The sequence below is a fragment of the Hyaena hyaena genome, unplaced genomic scaffold (genome assembly GCF_003009895.1).
Source record: "Hyaena hyaena isolate Hyena2069 unplaced genomic scaffold, ASM300989v1 scaffold_604, whole genome shotgun sequence".
Classification (NCBI taxonomy): Eukaryota; Metazoa; Chordata; class Mammalia; order Carnivora; family Hyaenidae; genus Hyaena; species Hyaena hyaena.
Genome location: NW_024081236.1, coordinates 191,916 through 199,744, shown reverse-complemented (window position 1 = coordinate 199,744; position 7,829 = coordinate 191,916). Strand labels below are relative to the sequence as shown.

Genomic DNA, 7,829 nt, shown 5'->3' with positions numbered 1-7,829 from the left:
CAAGTGTAGAATGTGATAGTTCTAGAGAGAAATAAGATGAAAGACTATCACTTCATCAATACCAGACAGAAGACTAATAGTGAGGAAAGTGCTGTAGGGCAGATCGTGAATACAGAGGCAACAGACAAAAGACAAGAAGGGCATCCTGAAGAATTAAGAGGTTTGCACTTAATCCTATGGCGAAATAAATACATCTCCGAAAGCGTTATTTCAAGATACAATCTGTAAGATGAAAAAACTGAATCTAAGGTGGAATAAAATATTACAGAAAAATATTGGTGGGCAAATCAAACTATAAATCTTATGTTTAGAAGTATGAGGCATAATGAAAATCATATGTGTCTGTTGGTGGTTTAAGACTTCAAGAAAAAGCACATCCCTGAATGACCCAGTGATGGGAGAATATAGTTGCCTGTTCTTGAAATATCCAGAGCATTCAAGTATTTGAGTCCTGTGAGTCCTTTTAGTAATTAAATACCTAATTAACAAATAGTTATCACAGTATGTATCCTCTTTGTCTTAAGTGTCATGTTATAAATAGTAAGTATGTTTAACCTCATGCTTTACTGAAAGCACGTGTAAATCATGAATCCATCAACAATACTACCTCCAAAAAAGCTAGGGTTGCCAAACACCATTTATATCTAGTTAGTACATTCTATAGTTTTGACCAGTGGGCATTACCAGGCTTCGGACATTCCTGAGAGACACATGTAGTCAATTCTGCTTAGCTAAGATCTACTCATTCCGTACACATATTATCTTCATGTGAATCAATCAGAATTTTATTGATGTATTATATCCAAATGAAAGTCAATAAATGCTGGAGAAGAAATCATACAAACTATTATTTGATAATAGTAAGATAGAATCAGAATAGCCCTTTTCAGATATAGAAAAAATGTTACATCTTTATTTTATCTACATACCCATCAAAATTATTTGTTGAGATTTATCACAAGTTTTAAAGAATATATTAACTTTATTACAAAATTAGAGTGATTATTTTTTTGTAATTTTTTTAATGTTTATTTATCATTGAGAAACAGAGAGACAGAGCTTGATCATGGCGGGGGCAGAGACAGTGGGAGACACAGTGTCTGAAGCAGGCTCCAGGCTCTGAGCTGTCTGCACAGAGCCCCAATGCAAGGCTTGAACTCACAAACTATGAGATCACAACCTGAACCGAAGTCAGAGGCTCAACCGACTGAGCCATCCAGGTGCCCCTAGAGTGATTATTTCAATAAGGCAGTACAGAAACATTTCATGAAATTTGATTTCCATTCATGATAAAAACTTGGAAAATTAAGGTTAGAAGAAACTCTCAAAATCTCTTAAAGTGCATCTACTAGTAGTCTACAACAAACATCTTCATTATTGGTTAAAACATAAGCATTAAAATCAGGAGATACAAGTGTCGTCACTGCTAAGATTCATTCTTAATGTGGAAATCATAGTCAAGACAGTCTAACAAGTAGGGGGAAAAAAGCAACATACCAACTGGAAAGAACCAAAATAACTATATTTCTGGACTATACAATTGTATATCAATAAAAAATATCAGGATAAGTGATCGACATAATAACAAAGCAATAATAGCAGAAGTTTATACAGTGCTTAACATGTACAGGGCATGTTGTAAGTCTCTAGACAATTAAAACATATATTCTTTATAACAAATTAATGAGGTTGTTTCTATTGTTATCCCATTTTACAGATGAAGAAACTGGGCATGCTGGCCACATAATACAAATCATAAGTGGCTGAGGAACAAGTTGAATTCATGCAGGCTGGCCACAGAGTCTATATACTTAAAAACTGTGCTGCATTTTTCAATGCACTGGAAATAGCCAAATGGGTTATGCAATTATAATAATGTTGCAGCAAGAGAAATTATTAAATATTCAATAATAATCTAACAAGAGAAAAGCATGACACATTTAAAAATATTCGATAATAGCCAAGAAAACTTGGAGATAGAAGAAATACTCAACAACATGCCATTCCAGCTAATAAAACCATACAAATAAGCTCTATTAATTAAGTCCATAGAAATAATATGTAATTGATATAGGAATAAACAAATGATTCAATAAAACAATGAAAAATCAAAAACAATTACATATGTGATATGGTTTTGGTAAAAATGTGATTGCGTATCAAAGGAAAAATATATTTAATGGCATGGGGATAATTAAGTCTTTATATGTGAAGATAAACATTTGCACTCTTTCCTTATACTTTACACAAATAAATTATAAATGGACTACATATCTAAAAATAATGAGCATAAGCAAATTAGATGAAAATATGGAAGATTATTTTAGTAAATTTGTGGTGAGGAGGTTTTCCTATAGAAGACATGAAATCCAGAAGCCATAAAGCTAAAGGCCAATATATTTAATTATTATATATTTATGTAATGTTTATATTCAAATATATTATGTTATAGTTATATATAAGTACTTAATTATAAAAAATGTGCATAGTGAAACACACCAAAAGGAAAAAGAAAACATTGTGTGAGAAAAAAATGGCAGAGTATATAATAATCAAATTAACATTTGGAATATATAGAGTACTCAAAATCAATTGAGTAAAAACGATAGTTACAAACAAGAAATTTACATAAGGAAATATATAGCCAATTGGGTTTAAACAAAGATATTTACCTTCTGTAATAGGGAAATAGTAACTATTAATTTTTGCCCAGCTATATTAGTTTTCTATTGCTTTCATAATAAATTACCAAAACCTCAATGGCTTAACACCACACAAATTATTATCTTCTAGTTCTGGTCGTCAGAAGTTAGACACACGTCCCTCTGGGCCAAACTCAGGCTGTCAGCAGGGCTGCGTTCCTTTAGGGAAGGTATAGGGGATAATCTGTTTTCTTGCATTTTCTAGTCCTGATATGCCTCTGTGATTCAGCTTACATTACTGTAGGTTTCCTCTCATCTGAGGTCCAACCAGGAGGGGTGTTTGGGATAGGTACCTCATATCAGTATATCTCAGCATCTTATAACTGTATATATGATTGTCTCAAAAGACAAAGACTTTCTATTACTTAAAATTCTTATAGTTTTAGAATTTTAACTTATGATGAAATGGTGTCTTAATGCTTTTTCTCTTTTTTTGTGTATGACTCATTTTTTTAAAACTTGTCTACAGTCATTTCATTGAGAAGATAATCTTGCAGTTCTTTTGTTGTAGTCTATCTCTAACCCTGCTACCTACTGCACTAAATTCAGTGCTAGAACCATATTAGGATTCAATGTAATTTAAAACAACAACTGCAGAATTTTGAAGTTGGAATCAGTCTTAGATATTGTTATCACAGTTTACTCATTAGGGAGCTATTAGTATTTTATGTGGGGCAATCTTTTGTTGTTCAGGAATTTTCCACATATAGTAGTAGATTTAACACACTCTTTAATTTCCTTCATTAGAACAACAAAAAAACCCAGAGACATTTCCAAATTTATCTTTCTAAGTGGATAGTTGGGAATACAGGCTGAAGAACATAAAGTAGCCAAAATCAAATTTATGATGAGCATAAAGAAATAATAAAAACCAGTGTTTGACTCCCTCCCTCTCCTATTTCCTTTCTGTAATTTTATTTCATAAACTTATTTTCAAAATGCAACTTTTATATAGTCAACTAAACTTTGTATTTATTTTCCAATATAATTGAGTGAACAGTTCAATATTCCATCCTCTTCATGATTTCTTTATCTTATGTATGTATTTTATAATACATACATATGTATTGGAACATATATATGGAACATTTTAAAAAGTCAGTCTTAGTGGAGAAAATCATGTTTCACTCTTCCTTAACAATTAGTGTTTTATTGATAAAGATATATGTATTGGTAAATCTGTTTGTGATATAATAGCAAGAACTTGATATGAGTTAATGTGGATTGCTTGTCAATTTGATGAGATAATTAGTATGAAAATTATTCTACCAAAAATATTATCATACAAAGGAAAAAATACAGTAGTTGTTTTTCAGTGATACAAATTATATATACATTGAAATTTGAACCAGCAGAACATGTTTCTCGCCAACATAATACCAAACTTCTAGATTATTTTTTTACATTTGGGTGAATGAGAGGATAGCACATAACACATATAAAATAGTAATTAAAAATCCAAAATATTTGCATTATATAAATAAGGAATTTGTGGTCCAAGGGAAAAATTTGATAAGAAGCTGAAAGAACACAAATTAGTGACATAAAGCAAAACAAAAGACTATGATAGTCCTGGAGATACGCAGAGAGAAGTTTGTATCAACCTGTGTGTATGTGGGTGGGGGAGGACCTCCTACTATAGATGACATCAGAAAGTCTTTTAGCATTGTATACTTCACTTGAAATATAAGGTAGAAAGAAAGAGGACTGCATTGTCTGTGAATTGAGGAACCAAGATCTGAGCCACTTACGGTAAAGAGGAAATACAGTGCTTGGCTGGAGCGGATCCAGAAAGATTTCCTTGTAGCTGTAAAATATTAATGTCCATCAGATGCTATTGATAGCATTCAAGAAGAAATCAGCTTTGCATCTCAATGAATATCAAGACACATGTGCCTGTTACAAAACAGAAGATAATAAATGCACAGTAACCTCCAGAAACTTAATGAGACAACATGGAAGCAAACCCAGTCTTTTGACAAATCAGGAATAGAATGAAGGGGCTACAATTGCTGGTTATATAAAAGTTATATAAACCAAGTCGTTGTCAGTGTCTGTATGCAGTCTAACCACGTAATGGTTAATAGTAGTGTAATATTTTATTTACTACTAATTAAATTTCTCAATATAATTTCTCAGAAGAGTGCCTGTCTAGTATTTTAGCTTTTGCTAGAAAGTGCTGGGAAAGAGGAAATATGTCTTCTGGCAAAAGTTCATAAGAATAATTGTCCAAAGAAATGCATGCCACAAATATAACTAGTTGGGGTGTTATCTGCATAGGTGAAAACAGAACTCCTATTTTGTTTTTGGTTTTTTTCAGTTTTTATTCAAAAGCTACTGCACCACAAATTTGTGTTTGAAGTGAGTTTTCTCTAAGCAGCTGCTTTTATTTAAAGTTAGGACAAGAATATACACTAAATAGGTCAGCAAAATGGAACACTAATTCCAAAATGGTGGCCCATAAAAATACTTAAGACTCAACTAAATTCCCCTCTTCTCAGAGCCTCCCATCACCCAGCCCCATCAGGTACACTCTCCTGTTCTTGAGAATTTAGTGCAAATAATAGTAGTAGTCGTAGTAGTCATAGTAGTAGTATTGTCCTTGTTCTGTACTATGGCTCCATTAGCCATAGTCACCCATGGACTTCCTATAGCTCAAGAACCCCTCATTATTGCAGAGCAGAAAGCTCAATGGGTACTGTCTATCCATTTCCCTATAGAACAGATACATATTAAGAAAGGGAATTTATTTCCCCGTTGTTTAAAGAACACAAGGTCATCAAAAAAACATGGTATGATTGAAAATGTAATAGGTAAGTTCTGGTGCTGACAGGACTTATTACCCTCCTGCTGCACTATAAAGCCCTTTCTTTAGGCTGCATGCTGAAGGCCTCCCATGGTAGTGTTTTCTGTAGCTATTATCAAAGAAATAATAGATATGTGTTGGTTATTTACCATATGCCAGGCACTCTGGAAATATAATCTCATTTAATGATTAGAAGGAACTTTGTATATATCATCCCTGTCTTGCAAGTGAAAAAACCAAAGTTAAGCAATATAAACTACTTGCTAAAAGTCGCAGAGCCTCACAGAATTGTTAAGGGAAAGAAAGTAGCCTTGAACTCCGGTCTTATGACTCAAAGTCAGAACCATGGCTTTGTCCTCAAAGTGGGGTTAATATTTAGTCTGTGCTCTCTCAGTGCCTTGTTTCCTAGGTAATAATAAAGGCATAATAATAGTAGATAATAATAGCCATCACAGGATTGGTGGGATGATTAAATTAGATACTTTATTTTCAAAAGCATATATTTTTATATGCAAATTGTAAGTATAATTACAATTTGAAAGTATTTGTGTGCTCTTCTTCATTTTAATGTAATAATCTTACTTTATGCCAAGAACTACTCAAGATGATTGGTACCTAAATTTTATCTGTAAGGCTTATGCAGACCTTGGAAAAGTATCTATGAAATAAAAATTATTGAAAGTGTATATGTTGACATGGAGATAGGAATATGCTGAACTTGATGGAGAGAAAGTGAATATAAAGTCTCAAATTCTATCTGGGGAAGGGGATGGATTAACAGAGCTTTCTAAGAAACTTTGACATATACTGGAAATAGACACTTTTTTCCCCTAGTACTTTATTGATAATACTCTTCTTTTTGTATATATTATTTCTAATGGGAAATCTGCTATAATTCCTAACTTTGTACCTCTCTGAATAGTTGTATTTTTCTCTCTGGGTGCTTTTAAGGTTCCTTTTGTTTTTCTTTCTTTTTCTTTTTCACTTCTTTTAAGCAGTTTGATTATGATGTGTCTTGTGGTTGTTTTCCATTTCCTTCTGCTTGGGGATCACTGAACTTCTTGAATCTATAAATTTATAGTTTTCATCAAATTTTGAAACATTTTACCTCTTTTCCCTAAATTTTTTTCTCTTGTTCTTTCCCATTCTCCTTTGGAAACTCCATGTATACACATATAGGCCACCTGATTCTGTTCCGTTATTTATTGACACATTGGGGGTTTTATTGCTGTTGGTGGTGGTGGCGGTGTTGCATAGTTTCTACTGCTATGCCTTCAAGGTCAATATTGTTTTCCTTTGCAAACTTTAATCTTTCATTAATGAAATTCAGTGTATTTTTATAAACTTAGACAATTGCAGGATGCCTGGGTGGCTCAGTCAGCTAAGCGTCCGACTTTAGCTCAGGTCATGATCTCACGGTTCGTGGGTTCGAGCCCCGCATCGGGCTCTGTGCTGACAGCTAGCTCAGAGCCTGGAGCCTGTTTCAGATTCTGNGCTTCTTGTGGCCACTGACAAATTCCATCCGAGGGTCACATCACTCTCTCAGGTCTTCAGTGCATTGCACTGGGCACAGAGGCTCCCTTGGCCCAGATGCAATTGCAGGAGCATTGAGTGCCCGAGAAGCAGGGGCTTTGAATCTGGTCCTTAAGAGAGGCATTGTTCTGGGGGCGCCTGAGTGGCTCAGTCGGTTAAGCGTCCAACTTCGGCTCAGGTCATGCTCTCACCTTTCGTGGGTTTTAGACCCGCGTCGGGCTCTGTGCTGACAGCTAGCTCAGAGCCTGGAGCCTGTTTCAGATTCTGTGTCTCCCTCTCTCTCTGACCCTCCCCTGCTCATGTTGTCTCTATCTCTCTTTAAATAAAACATTAAAAAAAATTTTAAACTTAGACAATCACTTCTCGGCCTTTTTCCTAAGATCAAGTATAGTATCTGTTCTTATCAGTTTAATATAAACTTAGACATGTAGTTTTTGCTCTCTAGAAGTTAATTTGGATCTTCATCTCTTCCCTGACTCTACTTAATATGCTCAATCTTTTCTTTCTTGAGTATGTGGAATATAGTTATAATACTTTTTAATGCCCTTGTCTATTGATTTTACTATCTATGCTATTTCTGGACTTATTTTTAATGACTGATTTTTTTTACCTCATGTGTCATATTTTCCTGTTTCTTGCATATCTGGGAATTTCTGACAAGATGCAAGACATTATGATTTTATCTTGTTGGGCTCTGGATATTTTTGTGTTCCTATAAATATTCCTGAGCTTTGTTTTAGGATGTAATTATGTTACATAGAAATGGTTTGATCACTTGTGGCTTGTTA

General features: G+C 33.9%; 1 pseudogene; it reads left to right on the top strand.

Moving 5' to 3' along the window:
- Positions 1-7,396: 7,396 nt before the first annotated feature.
- On the top strand, positions 7,397-7,511 carry LOC120248718 (annotated as a pseudogene).
- The last annotated feature ends 318 nt before the right edge of the window (positions 7,512-7,829 follow it).